General features: G+C 40.1%; 1 protein-coding gene across 7 annotated transcripts in view; it reads left to right on the top strand.

Annotated features, from left to right (window-relative positions):
• Positions 1-518: 518 nt before the first annotated feature.
• TBC1D24 (TBC1 domain family member 24) overlaps positions 519-13321 on the top strand; it is a 32061-nt gene continuing 19258 nt past the window's right edge. The window contains exons 1-2 of one of the 7 annotated variants that reach the window (XM_068909148.1): positions 524-669; positions 4899-4967. The gene's annotated coding sequence lies outside the window, so the exon portion shown is untranslated. Of the gene's footprint in view, positions 670-1075; positions 1405-4898; positions 4968-9163; positions 9227-13321 lie in introns of those variants that run through there. The other 6 variants (XM_068909145.1, XM_068909146.1, XM_068909150.1 and 3 more) reach the window with 6 other exon arrangements.

Here is a 13321-nt window from a genome sequence, read left to right as displayed (position 1 = left end):
CGCTCACGCCCCATACACCCCCTCACGGCTCCCCTCGCTCACGCCCCACACACACCCCCTGACAGCTCCCCTCGCTCACACCCCATACACCCCCTCACGGCTCCCCTCGCTCACATCCCACACACACCCTCAGCTCACACCCCACACACACACCCCCCAGCTCCCCTCACTCACGCCCCACACACACCCCCTCACGGCTCCCCTCGCTCACGCCCCACACACCCCTCACAGCCTCCCCGACGCCCCTCTCAGCTCTCCTCACTAACACCCTCTCTCACACCCCTCACGGCTCCCGTCACAGCTCCCCTCACTGCCTTGGCCGAACTGTCCCCGACACATCGCCCCCAGCCACGACGTCTACCAGGCCCCCGAGCTCTACAGCACACAGCCGTACCCCAGCCCACCCTACAGCCCCACGCAGACCCAAAGCAAGGCAGAAAGACCAGGAGCACGCCCACGCCCCAGTCTGCCACGGCAAGCGCGGCGCGTGCGCACGGCGCTCCCGCCGCCGCTGAGCCAGTTTGCGCAGGCGCACAGTCCAGTCGGTCTCTGGCGCTCTCTTTCTTCCCCTATCCTGCCCGCGGTTGGGGCGCGAGCCGGTGGGCGGCGCGCGTGCGCGGGAGCGCGCGGGCCTGACAGGAGCCGCGGTGCCTCGGCGAGAGGTGGCGGGTAAGGGCGGTGGTCCGGAGGCTTCGGGAGAGCGCGGTCCCGGCAGGGTGGGGGGGTGGGGCGGGCTCGCCTCCGCCGGCACCGAGAGCGGCCGAGGGTCGCGGCCGGGCGCCTCAACTGGGGGCGGCGGCCGCCCGGCCCCGCGGCGCTCCCCGGGCGGGCAGCCAGGCGCCGGCGGTGCGCGGCCGCGGCGGGCCGGAGGGGGCTCCGGGCGGGCGGCTCTGCTGGGGCCGCGGCCCCGAGCTGCTCTCGCCGTCGTCTGCTGCCGCTTGCCCGGCTCTTGTGAGGCCGCGGAGCACTCCGGACCGCTCCGCCTTTGCCGAAGCGAGCGGGTGCTGTTCCTGCTGTCAGCGTCCTTCCCCTAGGGTGATGCCGCTCTCGGTGCAGGCGAATGAGCGGTTTCGTTCTTAGCAGATACAGCTCTTGCAGCACGTAATCAGCTCGCGCGTTGCTATCAAAGTTGTGTTAGCGGAACAGCATGGTTCTGAGAATTTGCCTGTGCTCTAGTCATTAACAGAGCGCTTCAGCGAGTCATAATATACTGCTGTTACTTCTGTCCTACAAGTACTTATTTACCCAGTGGTATCTTAAAAGTATTGTGCATGTATCAGGCTGAAAGAGTTAGCTCCTGGTTAATACCTGAACTGCGCTAATATGATGGTGATGCTTACTATCCGTTTCCGACAAAATACCCATAGTTGCATCAGTGTGACACTGGCCTACGTTAGAGCTACGGTAAGACAGTTGGGATTAGATCCCTAGCTTGCTTTTCTGGGTGCTTTAATGCCCACCATAAATTACAGGTGGCAAACTGTGTGGTTCTTCTGTGTCTAAAAGGGAATTGTTCCATAATGATTATATTCCTCACTCGTATTAGCCATCAGGTTTGTTGAAAAGCTGACTTTAGGAGACTTTAAATTTAGCCTTTTAATTTGTTCTAATGTGTCTGGACTTCAGAAGGTATTTAAATGGCCTGTAGGGGCTTTTTAATGTTCATGTGCAGGTTAATACTCTCTTCTGCTATTTTATTGCTACAAAATATTTCAAGTCATGGACATGATGCAAAGGTGAATCCTATAATTACTGTTAATGCTGATCCAAGTATGTACAGTTTATACCTGTTCTGCCAGCTGTTACTGTTTAATGAGTCGGTGTGTATTCATATAAAGGCTGTTTAAACCCAAAAGTTTTGTTCTGCAGCTTCTCCCATGAATATTTTAAGATTTCTGTTGGGAAAGTAAAATTATCTTACCAGTTTATTTTAATGTTAGTCTTTATCTAGGAATTGTTCTCTGAAATATGTAGGTGTATACAACAGGCACTTAAATAAAAAATGTTATTGAAATACTGGGGCTGCCAGAATGTTATTTAATTTAATGTCAGATTTAGGGTGCCTACTAAAAGTTACCAAGTTGGTCCTCAGCCTTTCTTGGCCTTCCAACAAGTAAGCAAATAACTAAGTGCATACAGTAAACTTAGTTTACTCTAACCCCAGGCAGCGTCAGAAGGCATCAAGACGGCTGTTGATGTTGCAGGTACAGGCTTGGATGCTGATCAGGTGGTGTGTAGCTGTGATGAGGGGGGAAATAGGTGGTTCTATATAGAACTCTGTTATCTTCAAACCTTGTATTTTTGGGTCAAGTTCAGTTCCTAGAGGAAGCTAGAGTATCTGAAAGTGTTTTCTGAATTACAGGCAATCCCAATCAGATTGTCAAAGTATCCATGTCTATGTAGAGCACAGAAATACATGGTTCATGTCTAGGTCTCTGCATTGCCAATAAAAAAAAAAAGGAATTCCCTGTTGTGAGGGTTCACTTTGTGCTGTCTCTAACAGTTAGATAGAAATCTGTTACAACAATTTTCTTGGAGAGTTACTTTTCGGGGACAATGCTGATAACTTAAGTTCAGGTGTTCCAGTAGCATTTTTTTATTAGCTCCTTGTTGCTTCCAAGCAATACGTAATACTCCTGTCCTTTGTAATTTGCAAAATGGCAGTGGATAGTGTTGCACAATAATGGACTCTTTGGGATCTTTGTACTGACTGCCTTTTATATCATTAATATTTGAACATTTGAGGGTGTTCTTGCTGCTAGGATTTGAACACACGGGAAAGGAACTTTCTGCTTCTCTTTATGCTGTTAATAATTAAAATGCTGTGAAGTAAGTGTTTGTAAAAGATCTGTGGACCCCTCCTGGAGATAAGAGTCTCTGCTCTTCCTAATCCTCTCCTCTTATTGCAGCCTTCATTTTCTCCGCTTGGATGTCTTTGCTCCATCATTCTTTTAATTTGAAATCTTGAGCCGATCTCCTGCCCTCGTTCAACTTTATTTGATTTGTAAAGTAAACTGAAAAACGCTACTCCTACACTGAAATTAATGCATGCATAAATTCAAGGCAGACAAGCAAGTAAAGCAAACCAGTGCATACTGCTCATGTCTCTCACTATCTCCAAAGCCAAGGTTATTACAATCTGATAATACTACCATGGCATTTGGTTAAATCATAAATACCTTTACTTCAGTACTGAAGCTAGATAGCGTTAGGGACCAGCAAATTATTGGCAACAGACCATAAAATTAGTTTTTGCTGTTCTTCTAGCTCTTCAGAATACATTCTGCTCTACCTGCTAGGTTGGAGAGACCACTAAAACTGCTTGTGTAAGGATATCTGGATGCATACTCGGAAGCCGATGGGCATATTTTAACACTTGAAATAGATAAACTGTGTTAATGGTCTGAAAGAAAAATAGCTATTTATTCTCCATCTATACATAGCCTTGAATTGTGACTGGAATCTAAAGAACTAAAATTTCCTTTAAATGTGTGACATAATTATTTGAATATGCCTTTATTGTCAAGTTTAACTGGAATATTCTGGTACATTTTGCAGAGTGGTTTTGGGGGAGGGGGAGGAGTGTTTTGCGATATATAGAGTTTATGTACGGAATGCTAGTCTTTAGCCCTTCAGTCCTTTTTGTACTCATCCAGGCAGTCATGCGACCTTTCTGATATAAAAGTAGGCATAGCTAATTGCGCTATATTAATGATTGACTTGCTTGCTTTCCATGTGTATAGATGGGAGCAAATGCTGGTGATGTCTGACTGCGGAATCAACTATTTTAAATTGTCTATGTGACTAAGTATTTCTTTTTTTTTCTCCTCTTGTTTAAGCTACTGGAGTAAATGTTTCTCCTCGTTATTTTGCTCCAAGACAGCTACCTGGGCTTTAAAACATGCCACAGAAGGCCACCTGTTGTTAATACCTACTGAACAGACTAACAGGAAATTTCATAAACTGTGTTAGTGAGCATACTTATCTGTGTTTAGTGCACATGCAACTATGTTATATCAGCAAATAGGTATAATTTCTGTGCAGCTATACCAATACTGGATTATCTTATTAGGAGTTTTTTCAGGGGGAAAAATAACTTTAGGAAGAAAGAACTCATAAGTCACACAAACTTGCTGTAATGGCCTTATTTTGCGGTAAAAGAGAACTTGGTTATCTCCAAATCTGCTAGGCTGGATATCATTCATTTGAAAAGAAAACCAGCATTCATCAGATTAGTTATTAGTTCAAGCTTTTCTTCCTAATAGGGCAAGGGACTGCTTTATTGACCCACAACCAGTTAGCTGATTAAACCCATACTCCACTGCATATCTCAGAATGTAGTTGCTTTTGTTTCAGAAGCAGGACTCTAACACATAAAAAGACAAATATTGTAAGCTGCGGAAATGGTATTCTGAAGTCCCCCACCTATGCAGAAAATACCTCTCTTAGACAGTCCTAGGAAGAAAGATGCTCTCCAGAGATTGCTTGTTCAATGTAAAATTTTGTTGTTTCTATAATTACGTAGACAAAACACTTGGTAACATTAGGTGAGATCTATTGAAGGAGAAAAAAGTGATAGACTATAGTGAGAACACTGGCTAAAAGTATTTATGACAAAGGTGCCACAAGTTGTAATTCTGTGTTTGGATTTAGAGAGTGAAATGATTTGTTTATATTGTAAGCAATTTAATAACATTAGTGGTTAATTGACTGTTCTCCTCTGTTGCGAGGACATTTATCCCCTTGTTCTTTACGCTGCAAATGCAAACAGTTGGAAGCCACACAGTGCAGACAGGTACCTCTTAAAGATATGGATGTATGCAGCACAGCTGATGCTGCCCCCTGCATTGTTTTTAAGTCTGTCTTTTTTTTTCCCTTCCCTCTTTTCCCCCATCAAGAGATCCTGTAGTCTATAGTAATGCAAGTGAATAAGTCATAAGAAGATCTGTACAAGGACAAGTTCTAAGGTAAGGATTAAAAAAGCACTTCAATCTGATGTTTTTGTTGTTGGGGTTTTTTTGGTAATATTTCTTTACTATATACAGAAATTACTTGATTTTGCCTGAGGAAACAAGACTCCTGCAGTCCCGCTGCTATCTATCTCGATACACCTGTAAGCCTGCTTTCACTTTGAATCCATTGGCCAGTACAACAATACTTGACAGAGGAGCAGGCATGTCAGATATATTAAGTTCCCTTATATTTAGTCACAATCAGCATATGGATAAAGAACACCATCTACCGTGAAGCCTCTCCTTGCATATCGTGTATTCTGGCCTTTTAACCGTCTTAATGGCTCTCTAATGGGACTAATCTTTCTAATGCTTTGCCCCGAATTTTGATGTTAAAAAAAAAAATCGGCAATTGATCTATTATAAATGCCATTTAATTTAAAATCGTAACTGAGATAAAGCATGACTAGTTTAGAATTCTACATTGTTAGCCTGCTCTGTGTAAAATGCTTTTTTCTGTACTTCTTTAGCTCTAGAGGAGGCTGCCAACAGAAATAGGTATTTTTGATTATGGATTTCTCAGTGAAACACTCCTTGTAGAATGTTCATGTTCGTTTTATTTACCTTATTGTTCATTGTCGCTCCTTGCCTTTTAGGAGGGCATAACTTTAGAAAGGCTACAGAAATAGGTATCAAAATGAAGCAATATAATTTTCACTATCTCTGAAATGCAGTTGCTAGCATTTTTCCTGAGATTAGATCCGCGTTTAATTGTAAGGTGTGCATGGATGTGCTTGAAGTTAATATCTGAGCCTTCTCCCACGTGCAGGATAATTCACCTTTTCTTTTTTTCCGGAGAAGGGTTCCCTCTTGTTAGGAATAGCAGATTATTGAAACTTTTCTGAGCAATCTTGGGAAAAGGGTGAAAATCTACAGGGTTTTACTGAGATGGAAGAAAATAAATTTGTTTATAAAATGACAGCTTTAATTTCTCACTTTCATATGTTCATGTAACTGTAAATCGGTTTTTGTTTTCCAAAGAAAAACCTCTAGACCTTTAGCACTCGATGCAGGGAATAATGAAATAGTCTGAGATGATAAAATTTTCCTGCTTCTCCTTTTTCAGCTCCCACTGAAATTGTGGGGACACAAAAGTTTACCCTGGAATAAACAGGATCGTTAGTGATAACTGCTGGTATGAATGCAAGGAACCTTTCCATTTGTTTACTACAAAGGCAAGGAACGCACACAGGGAATTTCCATAGACTTGCTGACAGAGTAAGAATGTGTGTGCTAGATTATCCCAGGGTTACTGCTTCATCTGCCCGTTATCTAATTTAACCATCCCTTAAGCACTGTGGGACTGCCAGATTAAGGCTTTCTATATCCATATATTGCACTGGTAGGTTTTAAATTAAACATGCCCTATCAGTTAAATTAACAGAAGAATTAAATTGACTCAAGTCGCTACACTGTTTGTACCATTTTGATTACTTTTTGTAAAAAGACAAAACCACATAAGTTTTGATGACATCAGGAATTGGGGCTTTGGCCTGTTTCCTTAACAGACTTTGAATGGCACAGTCCATATTTTGAAACTATTAGAGGAGAGAATGTGCAAAGTTCATCAGTGTGGACACTCTTTTGAGGCATATGAACATTGTGAAGAATCTGAATTTAACCACTAGTTTTAAAAAATGATATATGTTCACATATATTTGTATTGACAGTGGAAGTTGAGACTATGATGAGCTAATTTTGCTTGCACATCATTTGAGCAACAAAGACTTCCCTGTAGCCCGCAGACAAGACTCCTAATCCTACATGGCCAGCTTGGTGAACGTATGGCTAAATTCTACAGGGGAAAAAGATATGCTTTTATGGAATAGGAGGATGATAAAGGAAAGAACCCAGTTACAGTATGGTATGGATCATGACTGGCAGATTTTTCAAGTAGTCTGAAAGAAAGTACATGGAACTTTGCAAAAAGATGCGTTCATCTCCATAGAGCAGATTGAATATTCCTCTGTCAGTGTGATACTAACCAATGTGGAGTCCAATGACAGGGGAGGGACTCCCGTTAGCTGTGGACCTGGTTATGGTGTTGCAGTCAGGCTGGCATAACATTCATTTTGGGATCTGCACCCACTGTAGTTTGGGTCATTAACTTGTGGTTGCACGACTGGCCCAGAATAGAAACTGAATGTTTTGTAGGGGAAATTCCTGGTCATGCTGTTGTGATACTCACTCACAAAGACTATTAAAGTGGGCTAATCACACACTTGAAACTGGTCAGACAGTGGGAGAAACAGGTCTAGAAGGTACATGTACTTTAAAAAAAAAACCAAACAGGGTGATGGTTTTCTCATACTAAAAGAGCTATAAACGTTGTCATTGTCTGTGAAATACTTCTTGTCAAGTGTCCCTTTTAATAGCTTAGGCATGACCTTTTCTAGGATCTGAGACTGTATCTTCTAGTTGTAAAATCCATATGTGTTTCCAGTAATGCTGTCAGCTGCTGTTTTGGACCTAGTGAAACTCTAAACAAGCAAGAAATAAAGCATGATTACATGAACTTCTGCAGTGAAAGTTTGGATAGGAGGAAGAGAAATAAATCTCTATTCAATATAGACGAATGTAGTCTAATGTATAGACAAATGTAATGTCTCCCATTATGTCTAATGTGAGAACATTTCAAAGCATAGATTTTTAAAGGCGTTTTTCTGTCATTAAATCTTTATTATTGGTAAAGACCTAGAGCTTATGGACATCAAATTGACAGTTAACTTTTAATGCAACAGAAAAGAAAAAAGACTTATTTTGTTGCTTATGGATTTGCTGTCATATTGTAGAGCTTTCCATAAGCAGTTATATATGTGCCTTTGGCTGTATATAAGACTACACTAACAAATTTGGACAAATATAAACTGAGATTTTTTTTGAGGGAGGGGGGGAAGGAGGAAGGAAAAGAAAGCTGAAGATTACGTATTCAGTGTTAAATTTTTACCCGAGCCAGAGTTTGCCATTGGAAACTTCTGTGTCTGGTTACTACAGTTTTCAAAAGGAAGGGAAGAGCACAGTGTGAGAGAATTTTTCATTCTTATAGCTTGCAAGAAATCAGGGAAAATACAATCAATATAGTAGGAAGAATGTATTGATTCAACTGTTCTATTTTTAGAAATTTCCCAAAAGAAAATTATGAATTATCATTCTAGAGCCTTAAAACTAGGTGGAAAATACTGCAGCAGTTGTTCTGAATGGAATGAGATGTTTGGAGAAGGGATGGACCAGACCACTTAAGTATTTTCCATCTTTCAGTCTATGTTTAAATATTGTAAATATTATAAAAGAAACTTTATAAAATATGGGCTTGGCATCTCTTATATTTCAACTTAACAGGAAATCTGAACAAAGATTGTTACAACTCCTGAGCCCAACTTATTTGGCTCATTTATAAAATTGGCCGAGCGTAGAATATGAACATCTGCTACTCTTGCATTCCATTTTTGAAGCAGGAAGACTTAACTTTCCCACTTTCACTGTTGTTCTCTTCAACCAATTCAGATAAAATATTTCTAAACGGTCAAGAAGAAAATGAATTGGCATCCTCGGTGCTGTGTTTTTCTCTGCGTTCGAGCATAAACTTCCACCTGTTCAGCGGTTGAACTTTGTCATTAGACGTGCGTTTTGGAATGGCACAGCTTTGGTTCTGAAATTCATTGCTCATCACCATGTATGCCTGCCATTAGTAGATACTGAAATTATGGCAGTGTCCGCCTAGCTCATTGGCATTTATTGGGCAGGATTGCAGGTGTTAATTCTTGCATCTTGGCCAAGAAATTGAATATGGGAAAATTATGCTGTTGTAGTCTTTAATTCTAGTTATAGCAGCTATTGTTTTTTTTTAATGCAACATGTAAAATAAATTTGTTACTGAAGCACAATTTCCTTTAAAAAGAAAAATGAAATTCTCACTGTTTAATTTTATTCATTATTCCTTCTTTTTCTTATGACACAGGCAGGACAGAAGCTCCTGATCTATACCTTTGATAATATTTATTGTTCTGTATTTTCTTGCAGTGTTTCTCTCTTCAGTCTTCTTTCTCCCCTTTTATAATAACAATTTTTTTCATTTTTTTCCCCACAAGAGATTTTTTTTTTCAGGCCGTTATCCTGATTTTTTTTTTTTTTTTTAATTATTTCTGCGGTATCATTCCGTGGTCATCATATCAACACTTATCAGCTATAGAAGTGCTTGTGTCAGCTCAGAACAGGTAATGGGAATGAGGGAATGCTGCTTTCTATTGAAGTGTTTGCAGATATGAGGCATACATGTTCTCCTAAGTATAAGTTCCTGTCAGTTATCACACCCCTGAAGAGTAGCTCATTATTTTTCTGAACTGTTGACTATAATTAATTACATGATAGATTTATCACAGTTAATTAAAAGACCAGATCTAAGAAGACAACGGTACATTTCTGAGAATATAAACACAGGATTCTAAGGCAATTTTTCTGTCACTATCCTTCATATGGAACTATGACATCCCAAGAGAAATCATCTAAACACTTGAAATGGTTTGCCCTGTGTCAGTCTTTATCTGTTGCTCACAGAAATGAGAGGTGAATACTTATTTTGGTTCAATAGCTTTCTAGATTTTGTCCTAAAGGAATGTCGAAAAACAGTGTGGGAAACAAATAGTTAGTCCCCTAAACAAGTATTAGAACATTATCCAGAGTTGTATTCCTGAAGCTGGCTTGGAGTCCGGCTTTTGCTATATACAGTGCCTGGGGCAATTTATAAAGCAATTGAACTGCATTTAACCTCATTAAGGCAATCCATCGAACTCTTGTGTACTCTACTGAGAAGGATCATTGCTCTAAAATATGTCAACATCATCGAGGTTGCTCCCCTGCACAAGATGTGCTAGTTGCATTCAGCTGGTTTTACTGCTAAATAGTGTGCTTAATTTTAACTCTGGTGCAATCTTCCTAAAGCAATTGCATCACAGGTAGTAACTGAAGCTGTAAATACAATAAAGTATGTTCCTGGTTTGTAGTGGGGGGAGGGGAACACTGCTGTAAAATGTTATTTCCAGATCTATATAGCAGACATCTCGGACATGACTTAGTATTCTCCAAGGATGTGAAATAGTCTACTCAGTGTTTTGGGTTTAATTTTCTTTTGTTGGGGTGAGGACTAATAGCCAGTAATCTTTGAGGACACAATTTTGATGATATGTGCACATGTGTGTACATGTGCCTTCAGCAGAAATGAGTTTAACCAGGTTATAAAAGAAAGTGGACTTGAACCTTTTTTCTTGCTACATCTTGCTCACTGATGTAAACAGCAGAAGGTATGTTGCAGCTCTAGGAGGTTAGTAATAGTCTTTATTTGTAGGGCAGCAAAAGAAAACATTTGCTTTTTGTTAGCACACTATAAAAATGCATACCAAAAGTTCAGTAGTCAGTGTCTACCTGTATTTCTACGGTATATAGCAAATAGGTGAATGGAAGATGTTTGAAGAGCAGTCCTTCTAAAAAGCTACTTTTCTTGGTTAGGATGAAAAATGTTAATTTCAACATTTAGGTTTCTTGTTATATAGCAGGTATATTGGATGCAAGTAAAATATCTTAATAAGCTATTAACCTGTTGTCAGACTTTCAAAAGGTAGTTGCAAGGATACTTGAAAGGGGAACAAGTTTATCATGACTATCCATATTTTGGGTTTTTAGGGCACTGTTCTATGTTTATTAAAACAATATCAAATCACATAATCTTCTCAGGCTTTAGTCAAAATTTGAATCTATTTTTGAAAAGTTTATAATGTAATTATTTCACTACTGTGGATGTGTGTTCTCTGGATTTAAAAGAAATAATTATACTCTGAAATAGTTTATAACCCAGATGTTTCAATTTGATAATCCCTGGATTTTTGGAAAGCAAAAACAGATTGTCTTAATGAATTGTAAGAAAATTTGATTATTTTTTGATTGAAATGTTGAAAGGCAAATTTCAAAACTTACTAGTTTTTTTTACTGAAAATTACTGAGGTTATCCCAAACTTTGTTAATTTTAGTAAAATTGTAAACTTATTTTCTTTAATGAAGCCAAGTTATGATTGAAATATCTCTCTCTCTGTCTCTCTCTGATGTATTTTTGGACACTTCCAAGTTTTTTTTCTTCATAGGCAATATCTGACTTCTGACTGTCATACTTTACTTCACTGCTGTATGTTTTGCGCAGATTCAGCACAGTTCTCGGACATCTTCTGAAAGTAGCCCAAATTACAGTGGAAAGAACTACAGAGACTGGAATGGAAAATATGGCCAGACTAGCAAGCTATTTCCTGAGCAATTTTAGTCACTGACTTGAAAACATGCCAGTGTCAGTTGCCATGGTCATTGTCCATTTTAATGATTATTTGCTTGCTTCATAGTTTAAACTTAACCTTGAAAAATCTGATGCCATTCTTCAGCTAGTTTTGGCGTATTCAATATATTTTGTAGTTCTAATTCTCACTTTTTTTTAATGTTGCGCTTCATGGAGCTTCCAGCTTTTAGGTTGTAGGCTAATAGATCTAACAATCTCAAATTTCTTAGGCAGTTGTTAACTGGGAGAATAAGTTTTTTTGTTGTTGTTGTTCTTTTGTTCTATGTTTATTCTTAATGTTTTGTAGAAGTCAGTTTCTGATTAGAAAGGAAAATAACCACAAGAAGGTGTGTATATATAGCTTCCAGTCCTTGTCACTGTTGTGAGGGTGTGGGTTTATTTTGTTTTAACTTTTACAGTCCCTTTATAGTTCTGTCCTCACAGGTACTTGAAAGCATTCCAATTCTATATAATTCAGACACTGATCCATCCTGTTATCCCCAGATCTGGTAAGAGGTTACTTGCCACTTAGTACTTATGGTACTAAATTCTCCAAAGTTACTTCAGCAGGAGGGAAGGAGACTTGTTGCAATGAGGAGGTAGAAATGCGTCTCCGTGCCTCTCCTTAACCATATCTTTGTGCAAACAGTTTGTTCTGAAATGTTTTTTTTTCTCTTCTGGCTGTGTTTTGTCCCCTTTTTTCATATGGGAAAGCCAGGTAGTCTAGATGAGGGTGGGAGTTTCTGACAAACGTGAACCCTCATGCAGCCATCCGTCTCTATCTTTACTCCTTAACTGGCATGCCAACCTCCAGTCCCTCCAGACATAACAATAAGTACTGCCTGCTTACTCCCCTACGATAGGAGAGATGGGTGGGAGACAGTCCCTGACCAGTTAGCCATTTGCTACTGAATCTGAGAAAGTCTTTGTTGCCCTTCTTCTCCTGTCCCCATCAGCTCAAAGTAAATGTTACTCTTTACATGATTGCCAGAAGAGAACTTTCATGGAAGGAGGAGTGGAGAACGATAAGGAAGTGGCAGCAGGAGACAATGGCTAGCTGGGATTTTCCTGAAGTTTCTTAGGGTCTTCTCCTCTGGCAAGTAAATACTTCCAGTTTGAGAACTGCTGGCTTAGAGTAGCTGTTTGGCCCAGAATCAGTGGTTATGCATCATTACGCTGAAGCACGCTAATTCTGTTGGTTTTGCAGGTACATTTGAGAACTGGTCATGCTCGGGCAACCTTGGCAATTCCTCTTGGTTTGCTGTCATCTATTCTTGTAGCACCTAGAGCACTGAATAGCATAAGCGACCAGACCCACCTGTGCACCCAGCAGATTTTCCAAGCCAAAGTGTATATAAGACTGTACACTCTAATCCAAAATTCTTGCAGTCTGATTTCCTTCCCCTAGTCATTGACTTTCGTAAGCTGGCTGAGGAACATAAACTCACCTTATTCATTAGTTTTTAGAATGTTTAGTAACTTTCAGAGGGAAAGATAACTCAAACCTCTCAATATGCCTCTGATTCTGAATGAGAATTAAAATTACAAAATTAGAAAGCAAAGAGTATGGAGGAGAGAGAAGAAAGGTTACAGAAAAAAATACAGCCAAAATGCAACTCTGAACATCCTATAAGTTGTTTCATATGATGGGGATTTTACTTAACCTTCTCTAACATAAACAGCTTCCAATGGATAATGGCAGAAGGAGGAAGCTGTTGCAGAGTGGAGACTCCAGCAAATATGGAATAGTAATAGCTTCTTTGCTAAAGTGACCGTGGACAGAATGCATCATCCTTCTGTGCTTTGGTCACTGCCAAATAGGATTAAATTTCTTTTCTCTGCAATGATATTCCATGATTTCAGCTAAAGATGATGATTTTCCCTGTGATTCCCAGGTGGAAAATGACAGAAAAATGTTAACTTCCAAGTTCCAAGATTCTACAATTGACTGGTATCCTACCATGATTGTCTCTGCATATCCTGAGGGCATGCTCTT

Source organism: Struthio camelus, chromosome 15, assembly GCF_040807025.1.
Source record: "Struthio camelus isolate bStrCam1 chromosome 15, bStrCam1.hap1, whole genome shotgun sequence".
In the NCBI taxonomy this organism is placed as follows: domain Eukaryota; kingdom Metazoa; phylum Chordata; class Aves; order Struthioniformes; family Struthionidae; genus Struthio; species Struthio camelus.
The sequence above is the reverse complement of the archived record's forward strand: the minus strand, read 5'-3'. Positions and strand labels throughout refer to the sequence as shown.